Consider the following 22575-nt stretch of genomic DNA (forward strand, 5'->3'; position numbering starts at 1 on the left):
ACAGTGTTTCAGTCCTTTAAAAGTGGCTGCAAAGGGTACAGAGGGTCTCTCTTCACAAGGAGCCACATGGAGAAGAAAAGGGACAATGGGTCCAAGTTGCACCAGGAGAGGCTTAATTTTGACATGAGAGAATTTTTTTATAGTAAGAATAATCATTCACTGGAGCAACCTCCCCAGGGACATGGTGGAATCTCCGTCACTGGAGGTTTTAAAGACATGATTGGACAGGATGCTAGATAATCTCATCTAGGCTCCCTTTTCCACAAAATGTTGGAACAGATGATCTCTCAGGGTTCCATTCCAACCTGGAATATTCTATAATTCTATGACTCTAATTATCTAAGAGTTATTCCATTTGGAATAGTTTTGGAAGTATCATCTTTCTTTCCATTTTCCCATCTATCTAGCATTGAATACAGACTGGCCATAATAAAATTGAGCATCCCAGAAGCCATTTGAACAAAATTCTGTTTGGAATGAAAAAGAAATTCAGAATTAAAGTACAAGGATTATTGTTAACTTATCCCTTTATATCTTGTCTATGAAAGATGTAAGATCTTGCTGTAATGAGGTGAAATATATGTACATCTCTAGGACTAATATTTGATTTTCTTACTTCTGTGGTAATATTCAAGTTCAGAATACTACTTGAGTTGGGGTTGTAGAGCCTGGAGAAGAGAAGGCTCCAGTGAGACCTTATAATGGTCTCCCAGTACCTGAAGGGGGACTAGAGGAGAGATGGGGAGGGAGTGTAGCAATAGGATGAGGGGGGGTGGTTTTAAACTGAAGGAGGGTAGATTTATATTAGATATTAGGAAGAAATTCTTTACTGTGAGGGTGATGAGGCACCGGAACAGGTTGCCCAGAGAAGTTGTGGATGCCCCATCCCTGGAAGTGTTCAAAACCAGGCTGGATGGGGCTTTGAGCAGCCTGGTCTAGTGGGATGTGTCCCTGCCCATGGCACTGGAGTTGGAACAAGACGATCTTTAAAGTCTCTTCTAACCCAAACCATTCTATGATTCTATGATTATATAATATTTCTTTTTATTTTATTTAAATTTTTAAATAGAGAGTGGATGAAATAGAAATACAAAACTAACATGCACTATTCTCTGGATATTCAATAATAATGTTTAAGCTCTTTGAATGCCCTGTGGACTATTATCAGTATGCGAGAAAGCAGGAAAGTGTGATTATATGGTACAAAGATTTATTGCTGTAAATTTGAGGGAAATGTGGTTTTTGTAAATACAGATGAAACAAAGTAAATACCCTGAAAATCACTTCAGTGCAGCATGGACTGCCACATACTATAACCTAAACTATTCTAGATATGGAAATAACAATTGAAAATTCTATTTCAAATGGTAGCAACATTAATGGACACTATGTATACCTCTACATATTACTAGTCACTCACCCAGTGTCCCCATCTTCTCTCTCACACACACTTCTAGATTTTTATATTTTCTAGGATAGAGTATACAAAGTGGACAGTTATGTAGTAATCCTTACCATAAATTCTCTCCCCCCCCTCACAATTTACAGGTTAGAAATTTCCTGGGTCAAGATATTATATTTTTGATATAAGAGACCTCAGTCAATTATTTTCAGGAATTTTCCTGTTACTCTCAGTTGTGTCCTTTCCTATTCCCTAATTTAAAGCCTTTTTATTTATTGTTTTACAACGATGTTCATGGACAAGTGAAACTAAGTGAAACAGTTAAGATCCCAGAATGATTAGCCCACCCAAACTTCAGTGTGAAAGACATATGGTCAATCTCTATAACTGTACTAGTAATCTAAATTCCAGTGAAAGATAGATTTCTTTCTAGAAAGATCTACATAAAAGAATGGATATGAGCTATGAACGTGAATAGCTGTAAAAAGTAAAAAGATTTCTTACCATGACAGCTTTCTGAAAGGCTCTTCCAACCCAAGCAGGCACAAATAACAAAAAAACCCACAACAAACCCACAAAAAAACCCCAAAACCCAAACAAACAAAAAACCCCCCGAACACTTTTTAAAATTAAAATCAATATGGTTGTGAAAGGGATAATATGATGTAGTGCCTAAAGTTAGAAAGGAGTCAAAATATTCTAGCTCTACATTGCAGTCATCTAAATATTTCAATTTAGGGACTGTTTTGCTATGTTAATTTGATATAATCTGCATTAATAATATTGTTGTTACTGTTGCTATAAATAATATGCTGTTGGTTTGCTTCTGTGTCACTAAAAATTCATGATCCCTGAAGCTACTGGAAGATGAAGACATATTTGTAGAGGTACACAAATTGCCATTGCCTATAAAGGAATTACTCTGCAAGTAAATGGAAGAATTCACCTTTCAGATACGTGAATTTGGCATCTCTTATGAGCATTAAATTTAACTAAAGAGAAAGGGAAAAAAAATAGCAACTAAAACAAAGTGATAAAGGGTGTTCTTGAGTTTTATGCAAGACATAAAAAGGATCGAAAACTACTTAATATCTGTATTTTGTTTGCTCCAATATCCTCAGATTTAGTCCAAACATACTCTGTAATGGTTTTGGGGGGAGGAAAAATCAGCTCTGGTTTATAACCTTCACTGCCAACTTTGAGCCTGAAGGAAATTTTTACAGCTGAGTTATAAACTCCTAAATATCGGCATTTATAATGGTAGGGTTGACAGACCTTTAATTTCAACACTAGCCAGTGTCAGTATAATAATTTTAAAAAGATAATAATTTCAATGAGGTCAAATCCAAGTTAAAAACGTGTGCCTGGATCTTGCTAGCCCACAAGCACACATATATCCTTAATTGCACCCTCACCTAATTTAGAACTGCCTAAAAAAGTATAATGTTTTGATTTTTTAACTATATCATTATTCCCAAATATTTCCATGTCCTGACATTTTCTGGCCAGACTATAGTCAAAATCCTGAATGTGTTTTTTATGCAATCTTGACTGCTTGGTTTTGGATCTCCAACTATTTTTTCTTCTGCTTCCTCTCTGTATAAATAGAGCATATGGTAATTTATTGAGTAATTAAGAGTTATAAAACATGTAAGTCACACACACATTTAGTCATAAAAACACCCTCTTCTTTACTACATCATGCGGCATAATCTTATTGATGTTATTGCCATTTTTCCTCCTACAGCTCTCACACAACTTTCTTGTTTCCCCCTCATTTCATCACCTCCAGGGTAGCTAGCCCAAAAGCATCTTGGGTGAGGCAATGCCCTGTCTGGCTTTTGGAGAATTGTAATGCCCTTCTGGATGCTGGCAGAAATAACAAACAAAATTCTTACTAATAATCTCTAGACCTCTGAGATACAGACATACCCCCACACCCAAGATCCAAAGAAGCTTTCTTAGCTGTCCCTAACCATAGGGCTCTGCCTAAAAAATCAAATCTCAGACCTACTCTTTGAGTATCTTTGTGCATTGTTCTAGACTAGGTCTCTAGAACAGCAGTTCTAGCTGACTTTTTAAGGAGTCCTAGCGTACTCATCAGGAATGATGTGTCTTTAATTATGGAGTGCCTTGATGCTACCTGTCTCTGCTATGAAAAGGTAAAATGCAGAGAAATCTTTTTATTATAAATAGCTCAAATACACAAAGAAGCTTCACATATTTAAGAAAGGCGTACATGAGTAAATGAAATAAAACCTCACCTAGTGTACTTAAACAAATATCTTATCTAAAAGATACATTCCTCTGCATGTATCCAGCTACTTCCTAATACACATCTTCCTGGTCTCTGTAGTCAAGGATTCTTCCTATGCCTCACTCCATATTTCAAGTTGTATTTATCAAAGGATATGCACAACATTAATATCAAAGTAGGCCAGAGAGTGCTTTTTATCACCTGACGTGTATTGTCCATACTGTTTACCTGGTACATTAAATACTGCATCCATTCGATCTTTGACAGGAAAATGTATATGAAAGGGGTTAGCTTTATGCAACGTGGACCTGCCACCACCACTTGGTCTCACCTCCCTATTCAGGTTAGCTTTAAAAGATTGTGTTGTATAAATGACAATTAAATATCAAAGGAGATTATGAAAGAGCAATGACAAAGTTATTGACTGAAGAATTGTGCTTTCAAACATAGGCCTCTCTGAATAAGCAGGTTAGGGAAATCAGATCCATATGCCTTTGCCTTAGATCCAGGGACAGTTAAAAATAAGCGGTTAAGTCATTTTAACTTTCAGCACTTTTATTTTTATAACAGGGCTATTTTAAGTGTGAAAAAAAAGAACAAACATCCTTTGAAAGATTTTAGGAAGCTTCTATGACACTACGAACTTGTGTGTAGTCTATGCTCTTTCTATCTACAAAACAGATATACCCATTCAAGCAACGCATATTTTTAAGACAAGATAATTGCCAGTAGATATCAGAATGTAGTAAATGAATCAGTTATTCTTACCCATAAACAATAAAGACATTTTGATTTTCTTTTACCATTCTGGGTACTATGTTTTCATTTCGAAAATGTCTGTTCTACAGTTTGTTCCTGGCTTTCCTTCCATCCCTTGCTCACATTCCACATAATTAAAAAAAAAAAAAAAAAAAAAAGAAACCCAAAAAAACCAGCCAGATAAACAGATCATAAATATCTGTGTGTTCTTATTTTGGATATTTTGTTTATTAGTTTAATATGGTTTCTAGCTGAGGTCTTATTTATCTAGAAGAATGGAACAGGTGAGCTGAATTCTTCCTTATCAAAGCCAATTTTTTCATTACAAATATATTGGAAGCAAGAAAGAATAAAATAAACTAAATACATATCTTGCAATTACTTACACATATTTGTGCCTTTAACTGGCACCAATGCGATTATTTTACAAAAATCTTGCAGGAAAATATATATGCGGAAGACATTATTAGCAAGAATAAACATGAGGAGGCACTGGTCACTTCTGTTCATCAAAGAGCGCTATTCCCACATCCTTAGTCAATACTGTGCAATTTCTATGGCTGTTAATCTATCACCTCTCAAGTGTACTAAACACACATTTAGGAAAGGAAAAAAATATTTAGAAAATTTCTACTGAAAATGGCAACTGCATTAAGCAAAAACCTCTATGACCTTTGCCAACATTTTCCAAAGTGCAAGTTTTCTTTTCACTTAGAAGAAATAAATATAGACTTTAATGTAAAAACAATTCAAAAGCCCTAAATAATGGTTTGTACTGTCTCCATATCATCTGTTCATACCTAAATAACTTTTTAAAACACATACAGCATCTCAGCTTTGAGCATAGAGTCCTCAATTTTAAGCTAAAAATTTAATATTTTAATGCTATTCTAATACAGTCCTTTTGTAACACAGAATACTACATTGGATTAAATTAATGTAACAAAATAAAAAGGAATATTTATGGGTCTTTAATTTTTTGTATTAATAGAAAGTGACACAGTGATTTGGAAGGACAAAGATGTCTCTAACATAGTCAAGTTCAAACACAATTCATTTATGTAAAGCATAATAGTTTATATAGTCAGTGGCATGTCAAAGAATAACATTGACGGCTTTGGGCTCCACCTATTTTGACTATCCAGTATAAATGATGAAGTAATCTTTGACAGCTTACTTGGTTAGAATGACCATTTATGTTTCCAAAACTGGTCTTAACTGGTAGCAAGACTCTGTATGTTCTAGGGCAGCACTTAGGGTCCTATACCCCTGAGTATTGAATAGAAAGGTGAGAGCTAGAAATGAAGATACAAAATGAACAGCCAGAATGAGATGTCTAGTTAGTATGAGACTTATGTTATTTACTATTCAGTGTTTGTAAATGTTGTGTCTATACTTGCAAGCTGTGATAAAGTTTATGTACTGAAGTGCTCTTTGGGCTCTTAAGTTCAAATAAACCTCTTCAGAGTCTTTGCTTAGCTGCTTAGATGCACCAGAAATTAACAGGGAATCCTATTCAGAGTAATCTCTGGCCTATTCTCTTTCCCATTCTGTACACTGATGATGTCTGGCAAATTGCTAACTAGCCTAGGCCAAAACTGTGCCAGTAAGCCAGTCAATGCTAATCCTTGTTTCTGTTTAGTTTATGGTATAAACATAGCTTAGAGAAAGTTGTAGTGATGTGGTTTTTTTTTTCATCTGTGTAAAATGACTTCAAACTTATGTCCTAGGAAAACAGACCTTTTATGTATCTAAATATTTTTCTGACCATCTTTTTACAAAAAAGACCTTGACATTTCGAGAAAACACTTCAGTCATATTCATTTGCTATATGAAGTCCATAAGAGCTTCTAATTTACTGTTGTTACATTTTAAACTGAACGCAGTTTTCATGTAAGAGGTAGTAAGCAAAAGCACCTCACCCCAGCTAAAACTGGAGTCTAATGGGAACTTCTCTTCCTCTTTTTCATTCTTGGAAAACAGACTCAGGGATGAACTGTTAGGAGGCAACTAATTATAAAGTGCGTACTGGGAAGGCTTCCAGAAGACTTGCTGGCTGTGACCTGTCTCCTATTCAAACTACATAAAAATCTGCAGGGAATGGCCTGAGCTATCCCTGACTATTATGGACCCTCAAGAGTTATGAGACATACATAAGGGGACATCTAATCCTGAGGGACTTCAAATCTCAACACCCAAAAAGCAGCGTGTGAGTCTCAATCACATCTCTGCAGTCCAAATATATGTGGCAAGTGTTTTAAGCTGCATTCTGTGAGAGGCAAACTGAACATTTTTTTACATTTCTTCTTTCTTTTTCAGTAAAAAGGTGAAAACAAAAACAGAGTTTTATTCTGTGGTAAAATAAAATACATTGTAATTAGAAGGAAAAACAGGAGTGTATTTCTTTAAATTTCTTGCCAAATACGCTTATCTTTTTGGACCACATTTAAAAATAAATAAATAATGAGAAAGAACTTACTACTGATCTGTATCACTATAGATCCATCTCTAAATGTAACTGTTAACCTTTCACTTAAATGAAAGTTAGAAAGTTAGAAATTCCTAATGAAGTTAGTTTTGAATTATTTGGGCTGTCAACTACAAGCGTATGTTCAGGGTACCTTCTCAATACTGCTAGAGATTTAGTAAGTGGTGATTGCAGAACATCGTTAGTGCCAAAAAATGGAGAGACTTTTCTTTGCCAAAATAAAACAGAAAGGGTCATGTCTTCCACTTGTATAAATTGTTGTAGCTCAGTTAAAGTCAATGGATGTTAAGTATATTATACAAGCATGGGATTTCATCCAGTTTGTTTCTTCATTTTTTTGATAAAAGAAACCCTTCAAAGTAAGGAAAAAGTATCTTGTAATGAATTCATTAAAAAAAAAAAACCAAAACCAAAACCAACACCAAACAAAAAAACCCAAACTTATTTAGTGTTTTCTTGAGTGCAAAGCACCTTCAAAGCCTACTGCATGTTTGATAGCCAATTGAACATAAAATTTATACATGAATTTTGCTTTAAAGCAGGCATATAACTTCCCTACTGAACTGTAACCAAAAGAATGAAGTGCCTATTTCAAGCGAGGATATAATTGTTTTCTAACACCTAAAAAGCATTTTATACATTACGCTTTGCAGACCTAGCAGGGTGTTTGTTTTCAATAACAGACTTTCTCTTTTTCATTTTTTTTTTTATTTGTGTGATGTCATATCTGAAAGCAACTAGTCAATGAAAAATATTATCTGTGAAAGTTAAGTAAATACTGTGGTCAGAGGAATGCCTCCAATTTAGGAATTCAGAATCAGATCTTAGTTGATTAATCCAAACTTATTTGAGCTCATAGTGTGGTATCAAGATCCCCGTTACACTCAGTTATAATTATTTATATGTTACTGGTTGGTTATTTACATTTGCAGTTGATCAACAATTTGATTCATCAGTTTAAAAATGTATTTGTACACCAAATTACAGACAAATAAACACAATACTTAGGTCAATAGATAATTAACTGCATATAAACATAAAAGAAAACAGGCTTTTTCATCTATGTGTGGGATGGTATCCTATAGGTTCATACTTGTGATTATTCCTATTTATAAGAGATCGTAAAGCCTCATGAGATTTGAGAACCACAATATATGCATTTGCCCCCCTGTCCCATCTTGCATGCTATTGTTTATTTGAAATAATTAATATAATATTTAGATTATGGTGAGTTTAGTACCATATCTTTAAATCAAATCAGGTTTGAAGCTGATTTTATCGAGATTATGATAAAGAGGTAAAAAGAGATGAAAAAATATGAACTTGTCTAATATGTAGTGGAAATTTATTCAGTCACAAGCTGTCTGTAATAAATGTTAATTGATTACAATTTATATTTTTTGGTCTTCTTCCCAGAGACTCCAAGCTATTAATCTGACTTGAACACTGCCAGAATACTGTAACAATTCTTAGTCACTAAAAGCCTTAAGGGGAATTCAAATTTGTTAGAATAAATGTAATAGCTTTATCCACCTCAAAGCTGGGAGTCAGGCAGAGAGGGAAAGGAAACAAAACAAAACAAAACATTAAAAAAATGTGTTATTTATATTTACTGAATTTTAATAAAAAGCTGTTGTGCTTGAATTTGTTATATATCTCTCTTCATCTTTTTAAAGTGATGAGAATGTATGTTTACTGTGCTGCTAATGTAGAGTTGGATGCAACATTTTCTGAAAGCAAATGGCTATGTATCAAACAAATGGCTACCTATTGTTATTATTGCTGATGATATTATATATGTTTTTCATATACAGTATTACAGATTATTTAAAACCCTATTGAGTCAATAGCAAATGTCAAAAATATCATTATCTGTACAAAGGAGGACGGGATTGTCTCTCCCACAAAACCTGAGATAACAATACAGATGAAAGAGCACAGGTCTCACAAAGTTTTTAGGGATGAGGTGCAGACTCCCAGAGGAAATGGCGATATGCAGCAGCAATCCCCGTGCACTTGCTCTGGGGTGCTGAGAGGCGCTGGCTCCAGCCACAGCAGTTAGGTAACTAAATTCTTGCTCCCAAGCATGAGGTGAGCGCAACACCCTCAGAGAGGGATCAGAAGGAAAACAAGAATCTTGTTGTTTTTTTAATCAGGAAACAGCTGAAAAAAGTGAAATCCAGACTTTGACCAAGGCATAGCCATAGTGCTATTAGCATTAACTTCACTCACTTGAAAATTTTTTGGGAAAAAACCCTCTCAATTTGCATGGTTTAAATTGACCTTGTGCAGAAGCAAGAAAGCCCTTGCCAGGCCCCTTGTGCACCCACAGTGTCCCTGTTCCCACAGGCTGTGGCAAGACTGGCTGTTTAAGAGCCTCATGCCAGGCTGGGATGGCTGACCTGTTACCTCTTCTCATTACAAGGCCTGTCCCTGCAACTGCACATTTTCCCTTGTTGACAGCCACCCTAAGCTACCTTCACCACCATCAGGAGGGCAAATAACCTCTCAGAATGGACAGTGTTTGGGCTCTCTCTCATCTGCAGTTGCTCTAGTCATGCTGCCAAGAGGAGGCCATGCAGATTCTTTAAAATTCATATTTCATAACTGATGTAAAATTCACTCACTTCTTTACAATTAAGCAAAGAAACAAAGGCAACTGTCTTCTGTTCCCATCAGTCAGACTACTTGGGTAGGAAAGCAATCTAAGGTCAATTCCCTTCTTACTCTGACAGTTTTCACATCCATCTCTTTTACCTCACAAAAGAATGAGTTAATCTGCTCTGTATGTGCTCTTTGAGGTGTAGTGGTCAGAGTGAAAGGCAAATTAGCTGACTGTACAAGTTTTCCTACTTTGTAGAGAGGAATGTGAGAATAATTTGAAGAGAAAGAGAAAGAAAGAGAGAAAAAAAAAATAGAAGCATAAGCTTGACAAACTAAGTTAATTATGGCAATTTCTTTAGTGAGGGAGGAGATAGCATTCACTAAATGACCTGAAGTTCAAGGTCACATCCATCACGACTGATCCCTGGGTAGCAGAGGTGACCAACAGCATCATACACAGTCAGTGTCTGTCTGAGCTCTTCTGGAAGCTTCAGGAGGAGTTCCAAGAAAGGCAGGATGCCTGCCAGATCTTCTGCAGTGCACCGCAAGTGTGTAATGAGTCATTTCTCACTAGCAAGTCTAAATGGAGTTAACAAGATTTCATCTCAATATAGGCTTCAAGAGATAAGTTGAAACGGGAGGTGCCGATAGAGAAATTTTGCAAAGTGTAGAATGAAAAATAAAACAACATAAACCTTTAAGTGGGTAGAAAAACTTCAATTTTTTATTATCCAGGCAGGAAGTCTTTTACCTGTTTAACTTGCCAGCTGAATTCTAGTTTTTTTCTCATACACTGCAGATCTGTTTTTTCTGGTATGTGACTAACTTTGGTCCTAGCATGTGTTGTCCTGTTATTAGAGATCATATATACCTATGTTTTTCTAAAGAACAATGATAAATTGTAAACTTTCTTAAGATTCCAGTCTGGTGGTTAATTATAAAGGCTCATGTTCAACTTAGGTATACATATTAATGACAATGACAATGGTTTTAAAGAACCTGGAAAAATGTGTCACAGGGAGGTTGCCCACAGAATCATTAAACATGAATCATCCTTGGGTGCCTACTCAAATGTAATTAGCGAAATGTAATTAGCATTTAATTATAATACGCTATATGAAAAATCTTGGCTGCCTTCTGCCATATTCTAGCCAAAATGTAGCGGGAAGTACCCCAAATCTTAAGACACTCTTCCTTTGTCCGAACAAAACACATTCAAGCCTTCAAAAATATGTTTAATTGCTTGGAATTAAAATTTACTGTTTTCTTTTTATTGTCTGAGGAATCAATGGAGGATAGCAAGAATCCAAACTGGTTAAATAAATAATTACTAGAGTAAAGCAATAAGCACAGGCCTAGCAATGAGACAGTGGCAAGAAGTCAGACAGTGAAATAGAGACCACCCTGTAGGTGTCATTGTGGAGACAGACTGCAGAGTTATGTTACTGCTCGGCTGAGGGAAGTCCTTTTTGTGAGGTAACTTAATAAGTAGTATAAGATATACTAACAATAAGATCAATGTAGTGAGCGCCAGTGTGTTTAAAATACAAATAAGATTCGTCAATGGGTTTGGGTAATTTTATCTAATAAATCAGCCATGCTGTTGATTTCTCACCTGGCTGGGACAGGCTGAAGGAATAAGAAATCAATTTAAAGGTAGATTAGAAGAAATGGAAAAGGTGTGAAAATAAAATGATACATGGTGGATAACAATGGGAAAAAGGGAAATACATAAAAACCTCCCACTTATTTGATTATTTCCATTAAACTGAAGACTTAAAGAATATAGTTTAATAAATGCTTCCTATGTTATATATACAAGAAAACAAAGAACATCCTCCTAAAATGAAAAAAAAATATTATATTCTCAGATAATGAAGAACTGCAATTTCATTCAAATGAAATCAAAAATATTTTCCCATAAACTTGCATTTAAGTTTATAAATGTCTAGCTCCCATTCGTAGAATCTGGCTTATGGCTTTGGTATGAGCTCTCATTGCTGCTGGGTTGAGGATTTTGTTTGGTTTTTCATTTGTTTGCTTGTTTCTTTGCAGGGGGTAGCTGATTTCATTTGCTACAAGTAACGACACTGAAAAAATGTGTGATGACAATAACAACAATTATCATAGAATTGTAGAATCATAGAATGTTTAAGGTTGGAAGGGACCATTTATATTTAAATTTTACAGCTATCACTAAGTTAACATCATGTGTACTCTGTATTTTATATTCTTATATGTTATAAATGGTGTAATTTAGAAAAATGTTCATTTTTCTTATAAATTTAGGAACCAGCATAAACCTAGAGTTTATCACTAATAGCTTAGGTTACCTTTTTCTGGATAAAAGAGACTTCACTTAAAGACGAGTTAGCAGAATTAGTACTAAATTTCATGTAGTCTTTGTTTGACTTTTATACCATCTTCCTCCTTTTGATTTCCTTAAGAGTTTCATGAAGTATTATAAAAATGGGTGGTTTGTATAATTTCTATTTTCAAAAGATAAGAAAGAGCAGTTGTTATGAAAAATAAAGCAACACTGACTCTTTTGTTATATTTTAAATTGATTATATTGAACTACATTTAATTTGCATAGTTAAAACACTTTTGCTTATTACAATAATGAATAACAAGAGGCTGTGTAGCATACTTCAATTATATCATGTACATGTAATTAAATCAACTCTGAGCATTTAAATTCAGATTAAAGCTATTTTCTTTCAAAAGTAATAGTTAATCTGTCTGTCTGTCTGATAGTAAGCTTTGCAACACTATGCAAATTTTAGAAAATGTTATTTTCTGAATTGTTTTCCAAATACCTTGTTTTCAGGTTACTCTTCTCTTTGTAGCTAGTATCTTCCTAAATTACCAAGAGGGCACAAAATAAATAAGCATGTGGGCATCTTTAAGATTATTAGACATGACCAGCTGTTCTATATTCTCAATGCCCACTGAAATGCAAACTTAAGAAATAGCACAGAAGACATTAGAAAAAGCATGATGCTGTTGTAGATATAGTATTGATACTATTCATGATACGAAAACTATCAATATATAAGGACACGGTTGCCAAAGTCTAATTTCAGGAAAGTGTTATATAGTAAATAGAAAAGGAAGGAAATTACTTTCCTCCATTCCCCATGTCCCTTTTTGATTATAAAAGATTTATTTATTTTACTTTGTTCACTGGAACTTGTATTCAAATATAGAAACTGCTGTGGCCTTTGTGGCCTAAATGGCTACACTACCAGAACAGTGGAAGCAGAATTTTAATGTCAGTTTAAGATTTTATAGGAACTCTAGTGCTGTGTATTTTACTGACAATCCAGTGAGAAAAATAGCTCTTCTCTTAGTCCAGTGCTTCCATTTCAAATCTGAGTTTGCCAGACTGGAAAGTCTTTTTGGACATGCTTTAACAACTTGATGAAAATTCTGATATAATTTCTTCATGCATGGTCAAATTAAGTTTTGGGTGTTTCTTCTCAAAAGGTGCATACAAGGTCAAGCCTGATGGTTGCTGACACTGAGAGGAGAATGTTGCTGTGGTCTGAGCCCGTAAGAGCTATGTAGCCATCCAGCTTCTGCCAGTCTCCTCTGCTGAGGCCCAGCTATTTCTGTACCTGTGTAGTGGAAGGGGATGTTAGTGATACCACAAAGCATACTTCTCTTACAGGCAGCTGCCCCAGGAGGACTCACAGAGAAGACAGATGAAAAGAGTCCATGGATAAACAGGGAGCTTATCACATATCCTAGCAGCTAAGAGACAGCACATCACGGATATGGCTGTTTTCTATTATGAAGATTTCAAATAGTTAGTATTTTTTGGAAATAATGTAAAAGCCTTTTCTGAATCAGTGTAACGGTTTCCATTACTAGTTTTCGTAACTTCTTCATACATAAGTTTGAACAGCTCAGAAAATATCTTCCTTTGATCTGGTAAAGAATGCACATGTGCAGTTTGTTTCTTCTGTGGTGAACCTGAATTAATCTTGTAGATTTTTTTAGTTTATCTTTAGGGTTTGATGCAAATGATAAATAAATAACAGGTTTCCAATTGCACATATTAGATATGCTCTGACATAATAGCATTAGCCTAGAAAATAATGTTATTAGCATTACATAATGTCAGTATGTTTAAGGAGCGTGGCTCCAAGCTCCCGTGATTTTTCATTATTAGCGTTCTGCTAAAATAAGTGTGTCTGGTAGCAAATACTTCTCCATTCAGCAAATGTTTCTCTGTGTTGGCCAAAATGAACAACTCATAAATAGAATGGCACATCACCATGAACCAGCTATAACCCAAGTAGTTGTGAGCTGCTTGTTAATGCTGAAGTGACTGCAGGAGAATTAAGAGTCTCTGACAAGATTCTGCTTTGAGGACTTAAATACCAATTTTTCTCACAGAATGCCACTGGACACTGGCAGACTCTGTCATTCAATTCCTTGACCTCTTTGGAGAGTTACGTCAGGAGATAAATTTCAATGATGCCACCATCTCTATCTTCTTGCCAACACTGAAAATCACCTCAGCTCTGAAATCTAGACTAAGGTCAAAAGAGAGGAAAATACTAAACTTTGTCTTTGAGCAGTTCATGTGTAATTCCCTGCAGCTACAATATCAATCATGCCTCATTTCCTGAGACTGATGCTGTAGATGTGTTGTGCTCAGTATTCAGTTTTAGCTGTATCTTGAGTCCTGTGACACGCTGTTCACTCAAATCACCTGCACACCAGTCAGCTTGCCATAGAATTTTGAGCAAAGAAAACAACAAAACAGCAATTAGCTGCTATGTCCACCCTTGGTCTATGACTCCTGATTTTAAGGTAATCTTTTGAGATGTGATCATGATCTAGTTCCCCCTTGCGAATCTTGCTTCAGAAGTGAGAGAGTGAAAACAGGATCCTGCTCAGTCCAGAAGAGGTGAAAGTAAATAATTCTAGACTCACTCATAACCAAGCTCAGTGAAAGTCAATGCATTCTTGGCTCTGAACTTTTCTGGGAATAAAAAGAAAGCAATGCCAACATAGCATTTAATCCCCCATTAGGAAAGACAGTTCTGGACTAAATATCTTGAATTTTATTTACATATTATTAGCATGAATCTCCAAAAGATTCAGATTTTTGTCTGAATTGTTAGTCATACTGTTTTCACACAACATAAAGAATATCTGAAAGAGGGGTTTCATGAAAATCAGCAGCAATAACAGATTTATATTAAAAAGGTGTTCATACAAAAAGAAAGCAAACAAGCAAAGAAGCATAATATTAATAATTCAAAGGGTTAAAATAGAGATTAAAACCAGAAAGAGTGCTGACTGGACAGAAGGAATTCCCAAAGGTGACTTCTCATTTCTTCACAAGAAGCTCTCTGATTTCAATTAGTTTGCTTTTAAAACCCATTAAAATGTTTACAAAGACCATGGTTTTAGCCTAGATTTTTTAAGATTTAGCATAACCTTTGAAATTGATAAGGATACTAAGAAAAGACTGACACAGAGCTAATATTTTTTGGACAGAAAGAGAAATTTCAATGAGTATTTCAGAAACAGGATAATAATATGATAAACTCCTTGCAAAATCCTTAACCACTATAAATTTAAACCACGATATGAGTTTACTCCATTTAAGCAAGTTATAAAAGATTTAAAATAAGCTGCAGGGAAAAAAAAATAAAAAAGAGCTTGTAAAACATGGTCATGAATTTATCTCCCTCTTACTCCAGATTATATTTCGTTGTACCACATAAAGTGAATGGATTTATAACTCACATTTCACCCACCTCCTGAATTTCAAGCATGATAGCTTACTGTTTCTTTGGTTGTTTGAAACGAGGATATTTTCTTACTGTCTTTATGGTAGGCTGCTACTGTTAAACCCCTCATCCCTAATCCAGTTGGTGCAATGTCTTCCTTAAAGTTATTTCCCATCTAATGGCAATGAAGTCAAATGCATTGACATATATAGCTTATTAGTGCTTTGGAACAACAGCCATTATTTTTCATTTTTTATATAATGGGTTCCTAATCTTCCATATGATATTTGAAGACCCATACCAATCTCCAAACATCAGTATGCTGCACTTGAAAATCAAAAAGATTTTTTGGTGCCCTAGATTTAACCCTTTGCAAATAGTGTCTGTTTCCACTCCTTCCCTAGTCCTAAAATTTCACTACTAGGTGAGTGAACTCCACAATAGTCCCTCTCCTTAGGATTTTTTAGAATACATAAATTGTTCCATAATATCTGAACATATTCCATGTAGGCTGTAACAACAGCCAATTATAACAATCTCAGGTATGTCTGAGATATACAAATACAGGTATGTCTGAGAATGATAAAAGTTTGTAATCAGCAAATAGATAACTGTTTTCTTTATCTCACTGTTGTGTTGCAGATTTATTTTTTTTTTATTTGTAACCAGACCTTGTAACATATTTTAAAGTTTTTAGAAAAATAACTGGCTAAAAATGAGCCATTAAAGGTAGTCCTAAGCTTTTTTTAAAAAAGTGATGGTGGTGGTTAGGGGAGAGCTGGTTTGAAACGTGGTCATCTGTAAATAAAATGGTTATCTATATTGAAAAATTGTGGCTGTATTCTCTATAACCATGCTAAAAGGGCTTGAAATTACAAAAATATCCTATCCTAGTGTGTGTGTGTCGGGGAGGGGCAGGGGAAGCATAAATACAAGTTTCCAGTAGTCCAGTCTAAAAACTGCCATGGATTTTGTAGATCAGAATATGGAAGCCTCTAAGTCAAACTAGGGCAATAAATTGTATCAAAGAAAATAGTTAAGAAATATTGACTTTCTGTTGCTTCACAAATTATTTATGAGTGGCTTGGCATATTTGAGATTGTTTTCCTAATTATCTACTGAGTGATGCCAGCAAATAATTTCTAGCCATAAATCACTCATAAGTAGCTCATTACAATTAGCTGATAGAACCCAAGATGTGCTAGTGAATTTTTATTGTATACTCTTGGTGATTACAGGACCTGAGAACTTCCCTATTTGTCTGTATCTCTGTCCAAATGGACAGAACATAGCACAGTTGTTTTCTACTAGAAAAAAAAATCATGAAGGCTCATATGAAATTCAGAATAAGGTAATATTAAGCTGCCTAAAATTATGAAATAATAAAAATCTTGTAGATCTTTCTGTAGAGTGAGTAAGGCTAGCTCAATAACCTACTCTGATTCAGTCTAGTAAAGTTTTCATGTGAATGTGAAGGAATCTGCATGCTGATCCTCCATCTTTCATCTAGCTACAGTCTTATGCGTGTGTTCGGAAGGGTGCTTGGGGGGTTGAATCTGAGCACATCTCAGGTGTACTCAAAAATTTGAGATACAACCCTCTGGAAATGTGTAGCTGTGACCTTTCAGAGTATTCTGGGAGATGCAATCTATGAAGAATGGGAGACCTTCAAGGAAGAATGTAGGTCATCTTCACCTTCTCTCCCACTCCCCACATAACTTCAGATTGCTGGGGTAATCACAAGGACATTTTGGTCTTTGAGTTTAAATTAACCATGAGTCTTTTACATGATGAAGTGCTTCCACAAGTACTTAAATACTGGAGTATTTAAATGGTGTCAACTATTCCTCTGCTTTCGAATGCATTTGATTGCTAACCAAGCCCATCTGTTCCTCTTTACAGTGCACAGCTCCGTCATGACTCATCCTTAGGCACTGCTGAACAAACCTTATTGTTTCACCCTTGCAGGTTTGGATCTGACCTTCTGGTTCAGCCAGCATGGATGCGAGTCAGTGGAGTTCTACATTACAGTATGTATACACTAGTGGTTTGGTTTAAATCAGGTGTATGCTTAGGTAGCAAAACACCTGATTATCTCTACTTACTGTGTTTTCTTTATATCATGAAGAGGTCTTGGAACTCATAAACTATATTCTTTTAGAATAAAATTCAGCTGAAAAATGCATTCCAGAAGTGCATTTAATCTACTCCAGGCACAAATGGACATGCATTCTGTGGGACCTGCTGGACTAGTGCTGCTCTAGAGAAAAACCCCTGAAATACTGAGTAGAACATGGATGTTGGATTCTCAGTACCAATTTTACTCTATAGATCCACTCTGGTTGTTTATAATTCCATTCTATAGTAGCAATAATTTGTAGCATCTACATGGACCTAGCTGGCTGATTGTTTGTTGTTTTTTTTTTATTTTGTCATAGTTAGATTTTTGGCCTGCTTTAATCCATTCTTGGTCCAAAGTCACAACCATTTAGAGTAGAAATAGTGAATTTTCCCTGATTTTTTCCCTGCATCTACATCAGAACTTCTCCAATATGTCAAAAGCTCTGCTTCTGATTAGACAGGAAAAGGGGGATGTTTTCAAAGCCGGTACTCTAGAGGACTAGCAGGGATAAGCTGAGATTTTTGACAGTATTCTAGGAAGCAGAATGACTTTTCTTTTTCTGTCTTTAAGTGCATAAATCTGGAAGAAAAACCCTCAAATTGATCTAAGGGAATCTGCTTGGAGTTTAGTAGGTGTGCACCTTGGACTTTCTGAACCTCACTGGAATTGGTCTCTGTCTTCTCATAAACCAAATCCAAGATACAATGATTTGAATAATTCTAAACTTGCCATTTCATGGACAGCATTGTCATTATTATTGGTGCTTGTTTTTGCAGCATGGTTCTAAGGAAAAAAAAAAAAGTGTTTTTTTTTTTTGCCAGCGTTAATACACCTTTGAACAAACCTTCAAAACAAAAGGGAAAGGAAAGGAAAAAGGAAAGGAAAGAGGAGAGGGGAGGGGAGGGAAGGGAAGGGAAGGAAAGGAAAAAGGAAAGGAAAAAGGAAAGGAAAAAGGAAAGGAAAAAGGAAAGGAAAGGAAATACTTTCTACGCTAAGCTCCAGGGATGAAAAGCTGCGTGAGCCAAAACTAAAATAAAGAATTTTATTAAATCTTATGTGGCTGTATAAAACCCTGATGAATATCAAGCAGCTCTAACTCTCCCAACAACTTGAAAATGCCTAAAAAGATTGTCTTTTCTTCTTGCTTTGTGGCAAAAAATTCACTTCACAGCTGTTGTCTATTACCTTGGAGACAATGCTAACAGTTGGGATACAATAAACCCCTGATGATAAAGGGTGTAAGTGTTATCACATCTAACTATAATAGGGTGAATGGTCCAACTATAATAGAGCAAATGACCTGACAGCTCCTACTCCCTGAGCATTACTGACCATCACTACTTCACCAGCAGCAGACCAAGGGACAAGAATATTCTCATTCTGCATACAGTGTCCCTTGGGAAAAGCACAGTCCTATTAATTTACTAGTGGCAGTGAGAGAACAGTTGTCAAAGTGCCTGGAAGCAGACCAGCAGACTGTTGACTTAATTATGCCAGACAACAGAGGCAACGTTTTAAAGCTGTGAAAGATGGCAATTTTTCACACTTCACCTTCCCCCATTTTTTTCCTGATAGCCAGACTTACACAATTCAATATTAAATATTAAATATAGAAATTATCTTTGTGCCTCTTCCAAATGCAAAATAAAATAAACCCTCACCACTACAGTTAAGTCACAAAATAGTAACTTTTATGTTAGGATTCAATGTGAAGATATAGTGCTACTGATCACACTATTATTTCATAAGTTTAAAGAAATAATGTACAACGTAGTCTACTGTTTAGATCGTAACCTCTGAGTATTGCAGGAATGTAGGCACAGATTTATAGGTGCTACATAGAAAGCAAAATGCTCACACATTCTGATCTCATACATCTGTGTTTTCCATGCTTTTCATTGCACTTCTGTAAATTTTCAATAATGACTTCTAATATGTGCTCTTAAGTTTACATGTAAGGGCTGAGAGGTTCATCTTCTTTGTAATTGGGCCATATAAAGCTTCAGATTTTAAGTGTCTTCTGCTCAAAGGGCTATGCTACCAGACCATGCTTCAGATTTGTCTGTGATTGGCCTAATATTTATTTTTTTTCTGCATAATGATTCATTTCAGTATTACAGTTGCATGACTAAAGCATTTATAAAACCCATCAACTGAACTATAGTGTACACTTATACTTTCCATCAGCATATCTCTTTTTTTTTTTTTTTTTTTTTTTTTACAAAAATATGTATCAGTACCTAGGTGCTTTAGATGGGAAAATAAAATTAGATACCAGTCTTGTGACTTATTCTGGTTCTATCAATCTATAGTAACCTGTACATAAATCCATTTGCAAGCCATTTTGATCTGGCATTTTGTTGATGGGACTTAAAAATGTAGTGTTTATGCTATTTAAACTTTTTCATAATATTTCTACTACTTTTTTGAAGTCTACTTTCAAATCAGATTTTTGGTGTAAACAATCACAGTAATGACCTTTTTACCCACTGATATGAACAAATCTTTGTTTAAATTTAATTATTTTCAAGAATCTTGACTTTGTTAAAGCTGTTGGCTTGTATTCGGAACACTTCCAATACAAATACAACTACTCAGACAAACATGAGTTTGTTTTTCAGGGCTTCTTTAGCTACAATTGGTGTTCTGATACATTGGAATTTAAAATACATGTTTAATGATTTAATATCTAAATATGAAAACAACCTAGGCTGACTATTCACTATGCTGGCTTCTGCTTATAAATAACCTGTTTCAGGCAACTCCTAACTCTGTGTTCTTGTTTCTAAACCAATGATATTTCATGAATTTTGGCGCAGAGGTGGCACTAAGATCCACAATAGTCAAAGCACAGATGTCCTTATAAAAGTAGAGTGAACAAGATTTATTCATGTCTAGTGGTGATGTTTCGATGAGGTCTATAGATAAAAGAATAAGACATAGAAATCAATAGAATTTGAATTTACATTGGTTAGTAGATGTTGCTCGCCTAAACCTGTACTGTCTTTTACAAGTTTGTAAGAATGTTCAAGTCTGCTATGTAATTGAAACATATGATTCAGTGCTCTTCAGCATTACTTTCTGAATTCTGCTCTCTCCTCCCAGTTGTAACTGTTACTTTAGAAAAGATATGCTTGAGTCATTGTGGATGCTTGATACCCTGTTCTAAACATATTTCATTTTAAAATGGATAGGAAACTTGTTATAAAATATTTTAAGTACTGAATTGTACAGGGTTTTAAAGGGATCTATAACAGAGATTTAACTCTGCATAAAATCTGAAAGCCAATAAAATACTTCTATTGACCAGTATTGTTATTAATTCTCCTTGGGGAAGATATCTGTCCTTGAATAAGTAGCTTTGATTTCTCCCAGAACACTATATTTTGAGTGACCCACCATGTCTTTAAAACATCAGTCTCTGTTGCCATGGAATTTATTTCCCTGCTGGATCAAGCACAAGAAGAAAGCTTAATTTAAATGTGTGGATCTGAATTCTAGAAAAACACTCCATACTACGTATGGAAAACAAATGGGGAAAAAAATATCTGAAGGAATGAGAACATTTCTTGGAATACAAAAAAAATATGCAGAACTCAATTCTCCAAAAATCTCAGCAGCTTCTGAAATACGTTTGTAAGCCATCCATTTATATTGAAAAATCCTGATTCATGCATCTCTGAGTCATGAGTGTTGGTACTATGTTTGTCTGGTTTCTTTTTCCTGCACAAAATTCCAAGGCAATTAAAACCGTAGTTAACATTTACCTGTTATTGTTCCAATGAAAGCCAAAAGAGGGAAAAAGAGACAAAATTGTACGTCATAAATAAAATGCAACAACATAGATTCCACCTCACACCTCCACCTCATTAATGGTCACATTAATGCCATGAAAAACACATGAGAGTTAAATGGGAGAGCTTCACCATGTAATTTTAAATTATTTTCTTTTTCCTTGAAATTTCAAGTCATTATTAGGAATATAAACCTTACAAAGTTAAATGGTTAGATGTGGTCTAACCATTGGTCTGCATACATCTGTGGATGTGACACCAGATAATTGTGAAATGGTCTGCATACATCTGTGGATGTGACACAAGATAATTGTGAAATGGTACGAAATAAGAAATAAAACAGGCAAGTTGCAATGGAATAGGTAACAATAAATGTAATAAACTTTCAATAATTTAGTAAGTTAAATTTAATAAAGATTTATATCTAATGAGGCTTGTAATTATTTCTGGTGGATGAAAAATAGAAAGAAGAAGGGAAAACTGTCTATTTGAAAAGAAGTGAATTATATTTGGTGTATAGCTTGAGGTTCCTGGAAAACTGCTGCTGGATGTGAAAGCTGAATATTAAGACATCTGTTAAGATGCATGCTAGGATTTTTGCTTGAAGGAGTAGCAGAGGTGGGTAACAGCAAAAGGGTCTGAAGAAACATCATAAATAATGATAAATCATCATTATAAATAAGTGGTGGAAAAAAATCCTTCCTGCTTGTGTGGTTTTGCCTTACATTCGTTTTAATCTTGTGTTTATTTTTATATAAATGTGGTTTTTTGGTTTCACTGTTTGTTGGGCCACTTTTACTGGATGTCTATGTTGCAACAGAACAGAGATAGATAGCTTTTCTTTCCTTTTTTTCCCCTCCACATGATTTTACCAAGAAGAAAACATTTGCAGTCAGTTATTTGGTGTTTTGTCAGCTCACATCCAGATTGTTTCAACGTCATTCCGGTATCCTGGTGTAGCATGGGGCTGTAAGTAAGCATCAGGCAGTACTTTCCTCTCCATGGTGGAACTCTTTCCCACACAAATGTCTGGCACAGATATTAGGCAGCACCTAAATTTGTATTCTGATGACTTGGAGAGGTTTTACATGTTTTATAAAGCCAGTACTGGCTGTCTGCACAGGAAGGAACTTCACAAGGAAACCATCTGACATCTGTGCTCCAGAAATTATAGTTCATCATTCAGAATGCTATTTTTGCTCTTTAAAACATGTCATGTTTAGTTGCTGTACATTTTCAAGTCTCTCTTTCCTGTTTCCCGTTTTCAGGCAACCTGAGAAAACCTGAGAGCTGGGATGTTGATGCTGACAGAACCTGATATAGGCTATAGGGCAGAGGAAATAATGACTGTGTGTGCATAGTTTTAAAAGCATGCTTTCTAGAAGAAGTGTGCAGT

Source organism: Chroicocephalus ridibundus, chromosome 1 (genome assembly GCF_963924245.1).
Source record: "Chroicocephalus ridibundus chromosome 1, bChrRid1.1, whole genome shotgun sequence".
Taxonomy (NCBI): domain Eukaryota; kingdom Metazoa; phylum Chordata; class Aves; order Charadriiformes; family Laridae; genus Chroicocephalus; species Chroicocephalus ridibundus.